The sequence below is a fragment of the Armigeres subalbatus genome, chromosome 2, assembly GCF_024139115.2.
Source record: "Armigeres subalbatus isolate Guangzhou_Male chromosome 2, GZ_Asu_2, whole genome shotgun sequence".
Taxonomy (NCBI): domain Eukaryota; kingdom Metazoa; phylum Arthropoda; class Insecta; order Diptera; family Culicidae; genus Armigeres; species Armigeres subalbatus.
Window position 1 is genome coordinate 105,392,192 of NC_085140.1, and position 19,088 is coordinate 105,411,279.

At 40.9% G+C, this 19,088-nt stretch overlaps 1 protein-coding gene across 25 annotated transcripts in view; it reads left to right on the forward strand.

Annotated features, from left to right (window-relative positions):
- LOC134210579 (phosphatidylinositol 3-kinase regulatory subunit alpha) overlaps positions 1-19,088 on the forward strand; it is a 140,924-nt gene that overhangs the window by 21,916 nt on the left and 99,920 nt on the right. Inside the window, exon 1 of one of the 25 annotated variants that reach the window (XM_062686683.1) lies at positions 15,553-16,451. The exons of the other annotated variants lie outside the window; for them this stretch is intronic. The gene's annotated coding sequence lies outside the window, so the exon portion shown is untranslated. Of the gene's footprint in view, positions 1-15,552; positions 16,452-19,088 lie in introns of those variants that run through there. 25 annotated transcript variants of the gene reach the window in all.

Genomic DNA, 19,088 nt, shown 5'->3' on the forward strand with positions numbered 1-19,088 from the left:
GTGCGTTCAATTCATGGATCCCGAGTATTGACTTACACAGCCAATCCATCAAATTACTAGCTTCTAGGTGAGAAACCGATCCTTTTCCCATATCATGACTCCTCCTCGAACCATCCAAATTACGGCAACTTCGGTCGTACATCTTTCTTACACATAGACACACCCATTCCTATTGCAGCAACCACAACCAATCACTACAGCTGAATAATTCATCAGCACCTTGAAGTTGTTATAGTTTTTAGGATGCTTTCAAAAAATCTGCTCTGTCAAAACCAGGTGCCGCATTTTAGAGTTCTGCTTTGTGATGCGATGAGGATTATCTTCGCGTCCTCAGGAATTGTATATCAGGTCACAACACAATGTTTTATCGATTTCGTGCAAAGAATGCAAACGTTTTTCTCCAAAATTCAATCTGGTCGAGGAAATCAAATTTTGCATATAACGGTGCATTGTTCTGGCAGGATTTTGCTTTCCAAGGTTTGTTTCGAAAACATGTACAACTTACAAAGTGAGCTTGATGCTAGTAATGGGCAAATTATATATTTTTTGCCTTTGCGTAACGGCATAGAATCCCTCCAAAAACTTCGAACAGGATCAGGAGACCCATAATGTTATATGCCGACCGACTTCGCCCGATAAACTGAGGTGATGTGTGTGTGTGCATTTTTCAACCTTATCTTTGACCGATTTTCTCTCAGTAGACATGCGGAATCCTTTTCCAGACCCGATCGGACTATGGACTCGAAAGTTATGGCCTAAATACTATTTTTATAATACCCGAGGAAGACACCATTATCGCTAGGTGAATTAATCAGAGCTTTTCTCATAAACTTTTCATTTTCTACGGAAAGTTTCTTTCACTGCCGTTTGTTTGATCACTGTATCACTTCCAGAGATAACAATGACAACGTACGTTTAGAATCTGAGGAGATAGAACACGAACAAACTCGTTCTCTTACTCCAGCAAAAGTTGTAAATAGAAAAAAAGATTACTATTTTGCATGCCCTGCCTCAACTATTACTCAGCATTGAGATATTCAGTACCTATAATAGCATCTATGGAGTATTGATTATGTACACACAAAAAATAACACAATCGGTTCCTAGGCGACTGAGTAATAGAAGCCGATCCGGGAACAGAGAAGCTGTCGAAACTGAATTGGACCCTCTTTTCAAAGTCTGTTAAGTGATACCTAACTGATTACATCTTCTTCTTCATTGGCATAACATCCTCCACTTGGACATAGCCGCCTCGGAGCCAAGTGTTCATTAAGCACTTCCACAGTTATTAACTGCGAGGTTTCTAAGCCAAGTTACCATTTCTGCATTTGTATATCATTAGGCTAACACGATGATAATTTTATGCCCAGGGAAGTCGAGGCAATTTCACAACCGAAAATGGCTTAGACCGATACCAGAATCGAACCCAGCCACCCTCAGCATGGTCTTGCTTGGTAGCCGCGCGTCTTACCGCACGGCTAAGGAGGGCCCGTAATAAAATCTGATTACAAAATAACAAATTAATTATTCTAAGGTGTCCATTAGGTCTTCTCCCCTGAAAACGTTGATGATTAAAAGTAACTAAGTAAGAGATACCAAACTTGTACATTATACACAAAACTTAAAGTGTATACTATAAGTGTATAAAGGAATACCAAGATATGTAATTTAACTGAAGAAAACGACGAGTTTATACAATCCCTCTGAATTCCACCACTTAATTGTATCTTGACAGATACGTATTTCGACCTCAAAAGTAAGGCCGTCTTCAGTGTCTCGTACTTGACTCGACCGTCTCGGCCGTCTTCAGTGTCTCGTACTTGACTCGACTTAAGTCGAGTCAAGTACGAGACACTGAAGACGGCCTTACTTTTGAGGTCGAAATACGTATCTGTCAAGATACAATTAAGTGGTGGAATTCAATGGGATTGTATAAACTCGTCTTATGACAGGTGAAAACATTCCAGTAAAAAGCTCAAAATAATTTTCTTATGAAGAAAAAGTATAAGGAACAATTAGGCATTCGATTGAAATAGCAAGCCCACCGTAGCCTACCGATGAAGTAAACTCCAGTATTCCGCACAATTTAAAATTCTACCATTCAGATCGAGAGTTTGACACTAATTGAATGAAATAAGCTTCTACCAATGAACCTAACGCTAAAACACACTGAACCATGAGCTAGTTCAGCCGGTAGAGCGAGCAGCGCTTGCAAATCGTTTCTTGCTAAAACCTTACTCCATGGTGGTGCGGTTTCTCATGGAGATGGGTTTTCGGAGTTGGTTTGGGGTGCAGGAAGGGTACCCAGCGGAAATAAGGCGATTTTTCTCCTAAGCAACAAAAATTGTAAATAGTTTTCGACAGACCGAACCACCAGCAGCAAAAACGACGACGACGACGACGGACGGTCAGCTAGATGATGATGATGGCAGCAATAGGAGCAGGAGGAGAGCATTCGATGAAGATTCGCACACACCGGCATCGAGCGGCGGCAGCAAGCAGCGTTACCCGTTCGTTACTAGGTGGCAGTGGGGCTTAGTTGTAGTTTGGTCGGTTTGGTATAGTTTTCCGATGCTGCTGCTGCTGCCGGAGTCAGAGGCTATACAATTGCAGCAGCACCACATATGCACTGTACATACTTGCTCACTAGCAAAGGGGTTGTTCATCAACCGCGTAGATTTATTTGGGGAGGGACTCCACTCAATCTGAATTCTGATCTTTATAGGATCGGACAGGATACCATTAGAAAAAGGACAACAGAAGCGGGACTAAAACCGTGCAAAAAATAGTCCTAGTAATTTATGAACAACCCTCGAGAGAGTTTCCTATAATGTAATCCACCAGAAGCCGCCGCTGCTGCTGGTGTTGTTGGTGGCGAATTCGACGAGGGGTGCACGCGAGATGCAGAAGGGGGAATCTAAGCAGCTGGTAGCTAGGAACATTGCGAACGAAACAGTTGAAAGGGGGACGAAGAGGTTTCTCGGTGGAGGGCGCTCCCTGCCGGGGGAGGAACACTGACTATAGTAGTTGGTCCCTAGCCGCTTTCGGCGAGGGATTAATGACGAACCCTAATGTGTGATGATTATAACGATGATGATGAAGTCGACGGTCACAAAGAGAATCAGAACCTTGTTGCGGGTGGAGGCGAAAAAAAATCATGATTTTTGGTTTTGGAAGATTTTTGGGGAGTACAAGGTTTCCGCCGAATGGTGTGAGGGGGTGGTTGTGGGATCGTCGAGACGAGGAAAATGTAAATTTGAAACCAAAGAAGAACACGAAAAACTGGTACACACGGGAGCGAACGAGAAAGTTGACGAGCGCCCAGTATATGTGGCGAGATTGGTGAGAGCGAGAGCGGCAACGGCGAACGAATCAGGTGGAGCAGAAGCGAGCGACGTGAGTATCGATCTCTTTTTGACAGCTGGCTTCTCGGCGAATGATGGTGTGTGCGGCGCGGCGGTGGAATAATCGACCGACCGTTCAACACTGAATGATGTGAGTCGGGCAGCCCGTGCGAGTTGAGGGGAGTGATGATGGTGCCGGAGTGTTTCGGGAAGATTTTGTTTCCATAGCCGGGTGAATTTGATGATTAAAGTTAATTATTGAGACCCATTAAATTGAGATTATATCAGCGGAGCAGGAATCGTTTGTGCATGATAACTATCAAAATCCTTGAAATAATTTCGAAGTAATTTTGAGTGCGAAAAAAACTATTCAACGGACGTATTCAAAAAGGGCGATGTTGAGTTTGATCTTAAAATTATCGAATGATAATTTTGCGATTTAATCAAATCATGGTGCGACGTCGAATTTCTCGACTGTTGTTGTTTTTGTTATTCTTTATCAAGGATCCGAGGTAGTTTAATTTATTCCTCTACCATCTCAAATACACTTCCCGTCTTTCGTGACGAGCCTTGTTACTCTGTCCTTCCTATCAGCATAGCATGTACTTTGTACTCGATGCATTCACTACCAATCCAACTTGTGCTGCTTTACTTCTCAAACTGGTATACAATTCGGCCGCCGTTTCAAACGTTTTGCCAGGACTCTTCATAACGATGGTTTTGTACAATACAGACACAACTCAAAATCTGTAAAATTTACAAACTTGAAAAGTTACCCAAGTCGAAATTCACAAAACCGTCGATGTTATCCGCAAAGCATACAAATTGGTTGGATCTTGTCAAACTCATAGTGCAAATGACAGGTTGTCGGACACGGCTTTATGCATGACATTTTGTTGTCTGCACAAGATAATTATTGATCAAGATTTACACAACCGTCCAAGCTTAATAGTTTCCGGCGAGACTGTCTCATTTGATTTGAAATCCTCCAACAGCTCTGCATACCATCATAGGTTTATTTTTTTCGGATGTCATCAACAAGACATCGTGCAGATAGGCGTATTCTTCAACTAAACTTCAATTTTGTTAGTTGTGTATTATTTCCAGTCAGAATTTCAATGCATTTCGATACTTGTAACAGCTCCAAGTATTAGTTTAGGCGACACAACTTCGAGATACATAAGCTCGGGACTCGCATAGTCTATCGATCATCTGGCTGAACTGTTCAATTGGTCATCGAGATGGGGTATAGCAGCTGGAATCGAATACCCAATTAATCTTAGCTATGGCAACATCCGCGACAGGTGTTTTTATGACTTACTGGACCGGATACCAGTCCGTCGTGTAAATCGCAGCCATCTTAGACCCATCAGCTACCCAGTTGCCGTCGTTAGCAGGGACGCTGTTTGGGTCTGCCAGTAGAGCGACGTCAGTCTCCTATTCGGGCAGATGCACAATGGTTAAGGTTCAGCTGTGTTACTTGCACGGCGTCCTCTTATTATCACCACCGGAAGGGCACGTAGGTCCGCCCATAACATGGTTACTACTGCTACTGCCTTATCGCTGGCCTGCGCCTTGTATCCTTCACAATCCCTGGACCTGTGATCAGACTCGAGACACCTAAAGCACCTTTCCACCGAGGGTGGCTGGAATATGCTGACTGGGCATATTGGCCAGCCGATTTTCAGCTTCTCAAGCGCCAAAACCTTTTTGGCATCAGTGGTTGGTAACCTGGAAAAGGCTACCTGTGTGTCAAATGGTCCACCTCGAAGTCTGTTCTAGCTCTGCGCCACACTGCGAGCTGACGACGAAGATGCTGTCATCTGCTTCAGTAACCTCGTCCTGTTGTTAACACTGGAGAGTTACTTCGGTTCCCAGCGTCCTCACTTCGACGCCATTACCCAGGACCGCTTGGGCCATTTTTTGTGCTCCACCTTTCAGCACCAAGAGTAGTTCCCTGGTCATAGTACGTAAAATTTTTAAATCTCATCCTCCGATTCTAATCAAGCGCGAGTCAAACCCCACCCGACTCATGGCCCAGAGAATCGTTCATGATTCGACTCGTGATTTGCATCATAGCATGATTTCTACGCGTTACGAAGGAGCTACAACACATCTTGGAAACAGCGAGGATCAACGGATACAAGGAAAGAACAATACAAGCAATCATCAACAAGAAGCAGAGGAACCTACGAAAAAACGAACTGACAACACTGACACCGATCGATGAACCGCTGAAGAGGGTATCGGTCCCCTATGATCGACACATCACCCACCAGCTACGCCATCGACTGAGGAAATTCGGCATCGATTTAGTATTCTCCAGCAGAAGCAATCAACTGAAGACACTGTTGGGCTCCACAAAGGATAGAGTAGAAATGTTAAATAAGGCCGGGGTTTATCAAATTAATTGTTCACAGTGTGATAAAGTATATGTAGGTCAAACAAAAAGATCGTTAGATATAAGGTTCAAAGAACATATTGCAGAAGTAAGTAAGGCTAAGAGGGAAACTGATAAGGGGTTAAATTATGAGTTTAGGTCTAAGGTAGCTGAACATGTATATCAGGAAAATCATTCAATTACGACATCAAACATTAAAATTTTAAGAAATGTCTTTTCTCCGTGGAAACGTACAAACGCGGTTGTTGAATAAAGATCAAGGAAATGGTAGCTCCTGGCTCTTCAAGTTTATACCTAAGCATTAAGCGAAACAAGCGAGTAGAAGTAAACACCGTAGTAAATGTAACTAGATAAGTACCTAGATAAATTATTATAGTATAAATAGTGTAAGCTGCGATCATTTTCTTCAAGTCGAGTCAAGTACGAGACACTGAAGACGGCCTTACATTTGAGGTCGAAATACGTATCTGTCAAGATACAATTAAGTGGTGGAATTCAATGGGATTGTACTAACTCGTCTTATGACAAGTGGGGTCTACGCGTTAGTTTTTCTTTAAATTCATCGAATTAAGTTCTTTGCTTAAAGCAATGGATAACCAATCTATACGTAACAGGGTTCGTACTTTTCGTTTCGGTGAGAAGAAAACAAGCGATTTTCGGGCCAAAAGCCTGAAAGATAAACGAAAATCGTGCCGACTTGATGGAATTTTTCTTGTTTCATCATTCTTACGCGTCACTCATCGTTTGCGATAAATTTCGGTGTTCATTTAAAAAAATGTATAACCGCAACGGAATTCGAACTCAGAACACCAATAAAAATGGAACTAGGTTGCGCTCACTTGTTTCATAACGGCTACTCTTGTGTGTGCAGTGGTGGAGGTACGAAAAGGGTGAAAGAAGTGAGAAACCCAGCAAATCTACTCGCGACACTGACAGTGAGGGAAAATAGAAAAAATCTCTCATCAGGCCGTTTTTCACGCAACATGATTTCTAGGCGAAAATCGGCGTGAGTGAGCATTACGATTCCTGATACGTGATCATAAAATACGCTTGGATTGTTTTTTTTTACGCTTTTTTAAGCGAATTATTTTTTCAGCGAATGAGCGAAATTATGCGATTCTGCTTAAAAAACTCAAGCACGATGCTCTCCTAGCAGAATCGCAAGCGAGTTAACTCGCGCGTGAGGCTTCGATGATTGATATTTGATATGATTCTACCAACACTGCGTGCGACTTCGCCCAGTGCCGAAAATATTTCGCCACATCTCATGGAATCCAAGTCTTCAGCGTACCTTCCGTTGTCGGTTTTTATCAACAAAGCTTCATCTTTGTTCCTTCGCGTCCTTGCCTGGGTGAGGTGCGTCCACCTTTCGCTTTGCTCTGCTGACAAGTTGCCAGGGATTTTCTGTCCGCTGTTGAACTTTCGGAGGCTAGCTAGCATCCTCCCCTCCCCAGTGCCCGGCTGCTTGGGTCGCACCAGGTCGCTTCCCGGCTAAACACTGCTTCGTTTTGGTGATCGCACGTCTTTTGACTTTACGGTTCATCTGTACACCGGCCCTGCTGCCTGGTGCGTTTGGAGCGCGTCGCAGTCCTCCCCTCGTTGACATGCAAGGTGAAGTCAATCGCCTCTTCGCACCTCCTCGAAAGGAGAAGGCCTCGGTCTGGGATCCCTTCACGGCCTTTCTCACCTCCAGCCAGTCGTATAATGAACGTGCCTTGATCTTGCCTTGCGACTTGAACAGACTGTCAAAATACGGCAGGTTCTGCTTCAGTTCCTTTATGAACTCAATGAATTGCACCAAGCTGCACGATGACCACCCACAACCCGAGTATTGGCTGGTTGAGCGATAGTCTGGCTATCAGCACTCGCCGTGAAAGGGTTTACCGTTGCGCTTGACGGTAAAGGCAAATTTTCTGCGACCAAACTCAGTATTGTATCTTGCTAAAGTTAGGCTTCCTTCATATCTTGATTCTCTGTTGTAAACAGTTCTTTGGATATTTGTGTTATGGTGCGGTTAAAATTTTGCCTATTTGTATCATGATTTGAAAAGCCTGAAGTGCCTTTATCGGCAAAATTGAATCAGCAGCTTCTCTATGAAGTGCGATTGTTGGGAATAGCGATGGTCTACCATTGATTATCTTCAAACACCTATTTTGAATTACTTGGAGTTCCTTCATTGAAGATCGACGAGATGAGTCCCAACAAGTAACCAGATACAGAAGTCTGGAGTGGAATAGAGTATGGTATAGCCTTATCATATATTCCACATATATTCCACAATATTCCACAAATGGAGCTTAACTTGCTTTTAAGCATATTAATATGTTCAGTCCACTTCATCGTCGAGTCCAAAATAAGTCCAAGAAAAGAATATTCATAAACTTCCTCGATCAGACATCCATGAACTTCTAAAGTATCTCGTGGAGGCAGACGTTTACGAGGAGAGTGGATAACCATGTACTTTGTTTTGGCGAGATTTAGGGAAAGCAGTATTGAAGAATTGAAGAAGTCTTTTAGGACAATGTATTGAAGGAGTCTTGTAGGACAACGATGTCTTCCTTGATTTGTCTTTGTAGATCCGCAACGCAATTTGCTTCATAAAGTAATGAGGTATCATCAGCGAATAGTCGAAGCTTGCCCTTCAGAGGTAACTTGGATATATCGTTGATAAACAGCAGGGATAGAATAGGCCCTTGGGGTACACCAGTTTCAATGAGACCTAGAGAGCTTTTACTTTCTCCGATTGAAACAAATTGGCGTCGATTCGTTATGTAACTAACTAGTTATTAACAATTTTGCAGCGCCTCGGAATCCCAACGCATCAAGCTTGGTCATTAGCATACGATGGTCAATAGTGTCGAACGCTTTTTTCAAGTCTATGAAAAGTGCTGCACCCAGTGACGATCGAGTAAATCGTATATTTTATCGACTAAATCACTGCAGGCCGTTAGGGTACTTTATCCAGAACGAAATCCGTATTGATGGTCGCAGACCAGCTGGAACCGCTGGACAAAGCTGACGATACTCGTGGCCAACCTTTTTTCCAGAACGGACAGGCAGGAGACTGGTCGATAGTTCGACATAGTTGTTTCATAAGGGCCGAAGTCGCAAATGTAAACAAATCGAGTTTATGTCATATATCGAACCTCCTGGAAATGTACTATATGTAGCATATTCAAAATGGTAAAAAATATTGTTTTTTTGCTGTAAAAACAGGAAAATACAGAAGGGCGATATTACATTTCCGTAGGAATTTTTTCTCGGTGCGATTGCGCCCAGTTTCTCCATGGCAGCAAAAGGGCTAAACTGTGTTTCATTTTTGCATTATGACACTTTGTTCTTGCATCAAAAACACATGTGAGCAAAAGGGCTAAACGGTACTTTGAAAACACAACGGGGCGATGCAAACAGGCGATACTGACAAATAGTTTAACAGCCGGGCATGGAATTTGGGCAAAAGGGATGTTGTCAAAAACATTATAGCGCATTTCTGAAGGACGCAAGTGTACACTGTTAGAAAAAAAGGACGACTAGTTCTTTAAACCTATTTTCAAATCGAAATAAATCCGAAGTAAATTTTATTTATATGTGGATTCAATGATTAGATATGGATGAATTTCATGCAAACTATTAACATTTAAAATAACATCTACTCTTTGAAATATAGGGGAACTGTTCCGTTTTCAATCTCACTGTACATATATTCATCTCATAGCGAAACAAAGAAATTCCGCACCAATTTCGTCGCTTCCTTTTGCTAACATGCATGCTCACTGCTGAAAAAAATCACAAAAATAATAAACAAACAAAATACCTTTTCATTGCTTTGTTTTTCGTGAGACCAATATCGGAGCTATGAGATGAAGTCCAGGAGCAGTAACCCTAATTGAAAACATGCCATGGAACATTCGAACCCATTTTACTCCATTCGAGCTCATTGCGACATTGGCCCTTATGAAACAACTGTGTCGAGTTATTGGGATCCTTATTATTACCAGACTTGAGTATAGGAACTACTCTCGCAAGTTTCAAACATTCTGGATACTGTCCGGTGGAAAAAAATCGTTGAATAGTTCCATCATGAATTGTGTGATAAATTTGTGATGGGTTTTGACAAATATGGCGGTACATTATCGGGTCCTGCTGACTTTTTTGCTCCTAAGTTGTTGACTACAGTTGTTACTTCATTGATTGTTGTGGGGGTCATATAGAACGAACTAGATAAGGGAACGAGGGTACCGAACTTATCGATGCAATGATCACTTGTGATATTGGCTGCCAAGGACGGTCCAATACTACAAAAGTAGTCATTGAAGACAGTACAGATGTTTTTGGTATCCATAATTTCCTGATCGTTCACCTCCAGTGAAGATATCTTGTTGACGATTCGTTTCTTTCCTAGGTTGACGTTGACGAATTTCCATGCAGTCTTAATATCTGCTCTCTCCAGCTGTCCGTAGTAGTACTCCCTTTTACATTGCATTTTCTGTTTTTTTAAGCAATCTTGATGCATGCTGGAACGCTTCTTGCATTGCTAGGTTTCCTGGGTTCTTCCGATGCCTGTTTAAAAACAACAAGACCTACAACAAGATACTACTCATAAGAAACGCGACGCGAGACAAGACATAACACTTATAGTTCTTACAATCGTCAACAAGTTAAAATTTACCTTATCTGTCGACCGGTTTCGGGTGCGATGTCACCCATCATCAGGACAATGTCCAACATTGTCCTGATGATGGGTTGGACATTGTCCTGATGATGGGTGACATCGCACCCGAAACCGGTCGACAGATAAGGTAAATTTTAACTTGTTGACGATTGTAAGAACTATAAGTGTTATGTCTTGTCTCGCGTCGCGTTTCTTATGAGTGTCGTGTCGTTCTTACGTTAAGCACAAACCATAAAAATTGTTGCTACAACAAGATATCAATTCATTTGCCGCTTGATGCCTACTGAAACGGATGGTTGTCAATCCTAGCAGAATGCTTCATTCGTTTTGCTCTTCGGTTGCTTCCATGGCGAGATCCATTCCGACTACCCAGTTACAGCACCCGTTGTCAATTAATTAATCTTGAAAGTCTACAACTGTGGAGGCACAGTGCACAGGCAATGGTCGTTGCTGATACGCTCCAAAGCAGAATTGACTGCCCTGAACCTCTGGAATCAGTAAGCTTGAACGTTCGACCTAAGACACTGCGAAATAACGGAATGCTGAGGATATCTTTTCAAAGAACGAATTACAACGGGTCTACAACGGGCATTTCAAGGTTGCTTCAGGTTTTAATTTATTTCTAACCCGACAGACGATTCGTCGTAATTTTATAAGGGCTTATTCTGCCATATTCAATAATTAATGTTTTTGACGTAGGACTTACGTCTTTCTTTACTATACTGGGTGTCATTTAGATTTTTGGAAATCGAGAGCGTTACGCTGGAAGGGAAGATTTCAAACGATTCTAGCGCCTTTATCTTTCGATGGATTTTTAATATTTAAATATCAATCGACTCGGACACTCTCCAGCAATTTGCCTATTTCATTGAAAATTAAGATTCTTAACGATAGACTATTGAAAATTTCAATTCTTGTCAAAGCCAGCAAAAATTTCATATGTAATCAATCCCGTGCATTCCTAACACGGACATCAGAATGCGGTATGTCACGGGCCTTCGGGTCTAGCGGAAGATTTTCTTCGTGTATAAAAGAAGCAGCGCCTGCCGTGTTCGAGCCATTACAATTTGTGACAGCAACGCGTACTGACGTGCTTTTTGCTCGCGCATTGTTCGTTTCGTTCGTTCGTTCGCTGTGTTTGTTTACCTACACAGCATGCAGTCGCCAGTGGGTCTGCGAATATGCATGAAAGGAGTGGGCGCATTTTTTTGTCATTCTGTGCTTGATGATGGTCGGATGCAGTGGTGTCGGTTGCGATGGATGCAATCGCCCATCGCATCGCTCGGAGTTCATGGCTAGTGGCCGATGATGGCTAAGGCAGCGAGGGCAGCGGTGGTGGATGAAGAAGAATACAATAAGAGAGCATGTTAGCAAAAATAAGCATATTTGTGCTGTATTTCTTTGTTTGGTAAACGGGTTCCCCTAAAATAGCACATTTTGCCCAAGTCTAAAAATTGTATTAATAGAATTTTAAAACTTCAAATACTATCATCATTAAGAAATCTATAAATGCCCTACATTTGTTTAAGTAAATAAGGGCTTGATAGTTAGAAACAAAGCAACTCTAATTATGTATTTATTTATTAGTTTTATTTTCAGAAGCTTTGAATAAACATGGAAGTTGTCGTTTCCAATATCAACACCTATAATCAAACTCCATAGATCCAAAAGTTAGAAGTCAAATGTAAATACGTTGCTTTTATATAAGTCCTACGTCTACTCGCGGTTATGTTAAAAACATTACCCATTGCTAGTTTTATTATCATGACTTTTATTAGTATTAATTAGGATAACCATCATTAGGACCTAAGTCGTCTGTTGATGTAAGAAATAATAAATAATTGAGACCTAACCGGCATCAACCTTAGCTCAAAGCGCTAGAGAGCGCTATCAGATTGGTCGTAGTTCATTTATTCGACTAGAAAACTCAACTAGCGTTGATCGACTATCGTTTCCAGAGGGTACCGCATGGAGGCAATGCTACACTGCCCACTATTGTCAAAGATCGCAGGCTTTGGAAATCGGCAACAAACATAGAAAACATACAAGCAATTCTTTTAAGGATAAGCATCTCGGAATCCAAAACAAAATTTACCCTCGTTTTCAAGGGCACAGCACTCAATATAAAAGCATCGCACAACTGTCATTTTCATTATGAAATAATAAAAACAAAAGTTGTCCGCTGCCTCCGTATTGAGTGGTGTGCCCCTGAAAACGCTAGTGAATTTAGTTTTGGATTCTGTGATGCTTGTCCTTAAGTGTTCCTGCACCAAAACAGTAAATATTATGACTAGTTACAAACAATTTCTTGAATATGGACCATTCATTGAAATCATTTACGATAATTGTTTACAAATTCTTATCGATAACATATTTAACACTCTTTTTCAATGTTTTTTGGGGGATAGGTCATTCATTCTCACTGGGCTTTCGAAGACAAATAACAGCGTCGGCCGTGTCTACGCAGTCAATTAGAAAGAAGGAATGAATATTAGTAGTTAGTCTTTGTTATTTATGGACCGTGTCTACCTTGCGTACACCGCTGACGGCGCCAGGCCTAACTGCTTAGGCCTAAAACTCCACTATTGTTTCCCAATCTTAATCCCATCGAATAGTTGTGGGATGTTCTGGGGAAATGGATCGCAAACATGAAATCCGGAACCAGCACCTGTTGAAGGTGGTTCTAATGGAAGAACATATTCAATTCCCAATTATTTGAAAGGGCTACGAAATGCTGAGACGATAACTGGGAAAGAGCGTCAAACATAGCTCTGGTTATAACTCACAAGTTCCAACGGGTTTTACGATGAAAATTGAGCGCCAGCAAAGGGTTGCGTGCTTAGCTGGTAGTGTAGCCTGGGCACTTGCCTAGGATGTGGTGAGGCTTGACAGTGGGCTCTGCTGAACTTCTTTAAAAAGAAGCAAATATCCACCAGCTGACCCTATCAGAGTGATCGTGTGCCGCTCATAGCGCACTAGGTGTTGGGTGGGACTTTAGACAAATTTCGCCCGACTGATCGAGTGTCTATTCACCAAGTAGGTGCGGCTCCAACAGCGTCTGCTCTTGCATCCAGTATGAAATGTTATTCCCCGGAAGCTATGTCAAAGTAGGCAGCCCCTTCCCGTTGGCCAACAACCTACTGCTCCCGCAGCTTAACAAACCGTCCGAAAAACCAATAAAGAAAAATCGAGAACTGATTTTTCTTTGTAGGTTTTTCGGACGGTTTGTTACACTGAGAACAACTTTTCCAAAGAACTTATATTTTGTGAAGCCTCTAACCATTTTTAAAATCGAAAACAAAAATCGAAAAAGTGCTGTTTTTTTCAAGATTGACCCGATTTTGAACGAACATCGGGTGAATTTTTCAGGCCGGTTCACACGTGCAGCACTTTATCGGTTTTTGTTTTCGATTTTAAAAATAGATACAGACTTCAAAAAGTATGGGTTCATTGGGAAAGTTGACCTTAAATAAGTCAAAGAATCGATTGAGCGATTAAAACTTTTTGACGGGAAGGTCAATTGGAACATGGAATGTTTTAACGTTAGCTCAGTAAGGTAAGCTGACACAACTCGCCAGCGAGCCACGATTAAGAGTTTACGATATATATGGAGATACAATCAGATTAGTCTTCGCACTCTAACGTGAAATCTGTGTTGTTATATGCCAGTGAGACTTGGTGTGTATCAGTGGAGATCACACAGAAACTGCAAGTATTCATCAACCGATGCCTACGTTTTATAATTCGGGCCTGGTGGCCTCACAACTCACAACACATAGTGGACCAGTGGAGAATTATCACAAAAAGTATTCTCCTTACTGGGTGGGAATCTAACCTACACTCTATAGCACATACGACTAGAAAGTTGTCGCCGCTAACCACACCCGCACGGCCAGAAAGCCCACCATGCCCACCATAGTTTTTGTGCAATACGAATACATTGTTAACTTTGAACTGAGAAAAAATATGAAAAGTGAAAAAAAAAAAAATCTCGGAGGTTTTGTTTATGAACCTTATAACCGCAATTTTTTTCCGTCACTGTATTTGTTGATTTTGCTTCATTGATAGACAGTTTGTCAGTTCAATAGTTGGCTCGTGGATCGCAATGAAACTAGTTTGTAAGTTACTTCTTATAAATAATAACCTCAATGATAATTGATAGTTGAATAATAAATTTCAGCTTTGAATAAACTGTGTGAAATGGACACTGTTGTCAAAACCATTTCTTTCAAGCCAGAAAAAATCCGTCGCAACAACACATATTTCCAGAGAATTTTGTTTTGGGTCTGTACGCCTTCGCTTCGTGATACTAATTCAAACGAGTCAAACAAACAATTCAAACGTGATGAAAAAATCATAACCAATAGAATACATATGTTCAAGAGTCATAAAAATTCTCATCGTGTTAATGAGCCACCGGAAAGACAGTTACATAGAATAAACATTACTATTTGGAGGACTAAGATGAAAATTGAATACATAGTAATGTATTAATGTATATTTAGTAGAGTGAATGCTGTATAAATTTTAAATGCTTTAGAATGTCTCTCAAAGCAGCCAACAGAAACTCAGATGAAAATTGAATAATTATGTATGTTTAGTAGAGTAAATGCTGGGTGGATTTTAAAAACTTTAGAGTGTTCGAATTTGAGAATCTCAAAACAGCAAATAGAAACTAGAAGCAATTAATTTTATTAATTTATTTCATTTGTAACGCCTCAAACATTTCCATGGATGAAGAAATGCGCAGTAGCAACAAAACTTACCAAAACTTCGGTAGACCCCTCGACGGACCTGCTATACAAGAGGCATTTCACAAACACACCTACTCATATAGGTGCAAACAATCAATGAAACAGCACAAACACTTCGCCAACTCAACCCACTGTATTGGTGCAATCGCCATCCCAATGCACGCAACGGAACGGGACGGCAAACCCGCCGTACCATACAACCGCCCTCCCACTCCGGCCCATTCAGCAGGCAGATTGATGGTGATCGAAACGAAAGGGGCCGCCTGATGGTTTCTCGCTCATTCGGTTTGGATCTCTTTTCGGTGTGTCGTTCGAACGCAAAAGACGATGCAGGAACGACGACGACGACGACAACGGTGTGGACCTTCCTTTTGTCTTCCCTTTCGTCGAGCAATATAGCAGCCTGGCAGCAGCAGCAGCAGCAGCAAGTCCTTCTTCGGGAGTCCCGGTGCAGCAGTCGTAGTCATCGCCGTCGTAGGGAACACTTTGGAACACAAGTCGGTGTCGCGCTGTGGTTCGGTTTTTCTGAGTCGGAGAAAGTGAAGAAAGTGAGCCCCAAAGTTGGCCCAGTGTGGTGTGGTGTAACGTGAATGACCATCCTAGTGGGGACGGCAGCACTATTGAGTAGTGAACCTAACCTAGAAATTGATAGGAAGAAACCATCAGCTGAAGCAAATATGGCGAGCCGAATTTGTAGGAAAAAGTGATGTGGAACTTCGAGAAGATTTTTTTTTTCGTTGCCCCACTCAACGACATAGAATCGAGCAGCGGATTGAAGTGAGGTGAGGCGAGGGATGATTGCGTGAGGGACTGGGCTGGAGGTCCAAGAAGGGGGCTTAAGGCAGAGCAGCAAAAAAAGTGTGTTCAGTTTCCTTTGTGGAACTTTTTCAGTGTTTCTCGGGTGTGAGTGTATGCGTGGAAGGCCTGTTTGGAAGTGAAGCTATAACTTGTGTCAGTGTATTTCGGATCGTTTGTATGAATCGAGAAGGCAGCAGACGGCGATTGTATAGCAGCTCTTTGACAGTTCGCTTCACTGGAATCGCTCGCCTATGTGGAGGAGAGCCTGACTGAATACACTGTGTGTATAATACGGAGGTACATTGTGCAAAAGTGGTATCGGTCGGGTTTTGAGAAGAGGAGAAATAAAAAAACTAGTGACACCTCTTGTGCTGTGTGTTCCGACGACAACGGAAGCAACTCTAGCATACAAAATGGAAGCAGCAGCAGGTTCGACAGATTCTTCCGGAATCAATACTTGAAGGCGTTGCCAGTGGAAAACGGTAAGGAAAAGGGCCTAGATTCGCAGCCTTCGCAGTTACGGGATACGGACGGGTTCGGGATGCCTTCAGTCTTCACAAAGAGGCCCACTGCCAGTTTTTATTCGGGTGCTGAAGTGTGTGTCCTTGAGAAAGGAATGCTCGGCTGCTATACATTTTCTGAGACCGCTGTTGCTAACCGTTATACATTTCCACTTTCCACTATCTGAGGTTAATTTACGCTCCATGGAGTTGGGCTGGAAAGTGCTTGGTTTGGCAGTCTGAGAGGTCTGTCGATTTTGCAGAGGCAGGAAGTTAATTTTATTACTTAGTTTAATATTTTATAAACAGAATTTGACCGGTTTAAAAATTAATATCATTGGAACCAGATTTCCCCACTTCTAAGAATTGGGTCAAGGATATTGGCCTTTTGAAATTAATTTTGTATAATTTGTGTTCTAGTTAATTTTAAGATGATTGATTTTGGTTTTTTATCTGATTTAAATTTCGTTGGTAATATCTTTGAAATAAAATTGAAATTTTTGATTGTAAATCAAGGTCATATAGCCTTGGCAACTGGCCCTTATTTCTTGCAAGTAAAACTTGACACCCCAGAATTAAGAAGATGATTGTAAATCAAATGATAACTAGTTGGATTAAATTGATATTTTTGTACACATTAACGTAGGTAGTTCTATGAATTGTAAAATAATAAATATGCTTTTCTACATCAGACGAACATAATCCAGCAACATTGTCAAACGCTTCGTTTCGTCTACAATTTGCTGTCTACCGTGGAGAATATCAATATGTCTTTCGAAGACAATAGGAGAGATTCCTTCATCATGGCCGCCACCTAGAAATAACTTGAAAAAAAAAGTAGAAATATAGAAATTTGACATGGCATGTGTTACAAAAAATTATTTTACAAACATACAAACATGAAAATACAAATAACAATCAACTAATTAAAATAACTGACGATCTCTCTGTGCCCCGAGAGAAACGTCCAATGTTTCGCCCTTTGCGAGATATGACGAGTATTCTTGTCCATCAGTCAAATCCCGCAAACGTATTTGATTTGCGCATTGCTTTTTGTCTACAGCAGTTAATCTGCTATATTCATAGCTGGATTTTGTTATCCTATTTGGGCACATCGATAGAATCGATGCCATGAGGCATCAATAATTTGATGTCTGTGACTGGAACATTTATCCACATAAAAATTTAATTGCCTACTTACAGGCTTTCTACTAGACGAAGAACATGGTGTCACAAATAATGGTACAGTCTCACTTTAACCCTTAAAGGCGCAAGGCGATTTTTTTTAGAATCCGTCGGAAATATTTTTAACGTAAATAACCATTGAAATTATTAACATTTAACGTATTTTCGGTTTGTTGTTTTAAAACAACATTGCGCATTTAAGGGTTAACATTTACGAACGGTACGAACAAAAATAAAACGTAACACATGTTATAAGAAATGGGAATCAAAATTACTCTAAAACGCTATAATCATTTTTATAGCGTTTTAGAGACAATTGAGATAATAATATACTAACCTCTTGAACTAACAATGTTTTGTGTTCCACAGATGCAAAATAAAGGCCGATTCATCAGTTTATGTTCTGCTTCTCTGTTTTCAGTTCTTAAAAGAGTTGTGAAGAATTTAAACGTCGCTCGGCTCATTTCTAGTTTTTCACAATTTTTCACTCTTCACTTCTCACTTTTTACGTTTCACTTCTCGGTTTTCATTTTTCACTCTTATTTCTCATTTCACACAATGTGATTTAAAAATGTTCAACTGTTTTGCCAAACGGCATTCGATCAAATGACCCTTACGGTCAAACAGCGTTTGGCCAAACAAAATTCGGCAAAATGATCCTGAAACGACTAATTTTTTTTTTCATACCCATGAGCCGAGAATTTAGAAAAATTGATGACTCAGCCGACCAGGAAGGCATAACATAATTATAACTTGAAAAAAAAAAGACTACACGTTTTTTTGTTCAAGTAAGCATTATTATATTTGATTTCCAGATTGAACAGCGAATCATCTCAGGACTTTGATTTCTGTATCTCGAAATGTCTATCAACAGCTTTCCAAGCAGTTTTACAACACGATGAAAATGGTTGAGTCTTTGTTGTTATTTTACAGGATTTTTTTTAAATGCCCTTCCACTACAGTTCTCGTCCCGTTTCAACATAATCTTATTTCACTATTTTAGGAAAATTGGATTTGAATAAAATTATGTTATATGACTAACCATAATACCTCTACAGGTATTCAATCGGTCAGGCCAGCATCCATTTTTTACGCTGAGGTAAATCTTTATGAGAAAACTATTTAGAGCTTTTTAGTGAAAACTTTCATTTATATTTTCAGCTTATTTGAATAACATTTCAAAATTGCTCAAGTCGATTTAGTGTTTCCATGACATTTTAAGGTTTCAAAAAAATCTAACAAGAGATATAAACGACAAAAGTCATCACAACAGCCTGTAAAGGAAAAGGCATGAGCTCTAGAACTCTTGTGAACAGTGTGATCCTTTTCGTTCAGATTTTGACCATGTTTGAGTGATTTTCAAGCTGTTATACAATATTGTTTCATTCAAAAGTCATTGTTCTACAATATTTAGGAATTTATTATGCATCATTG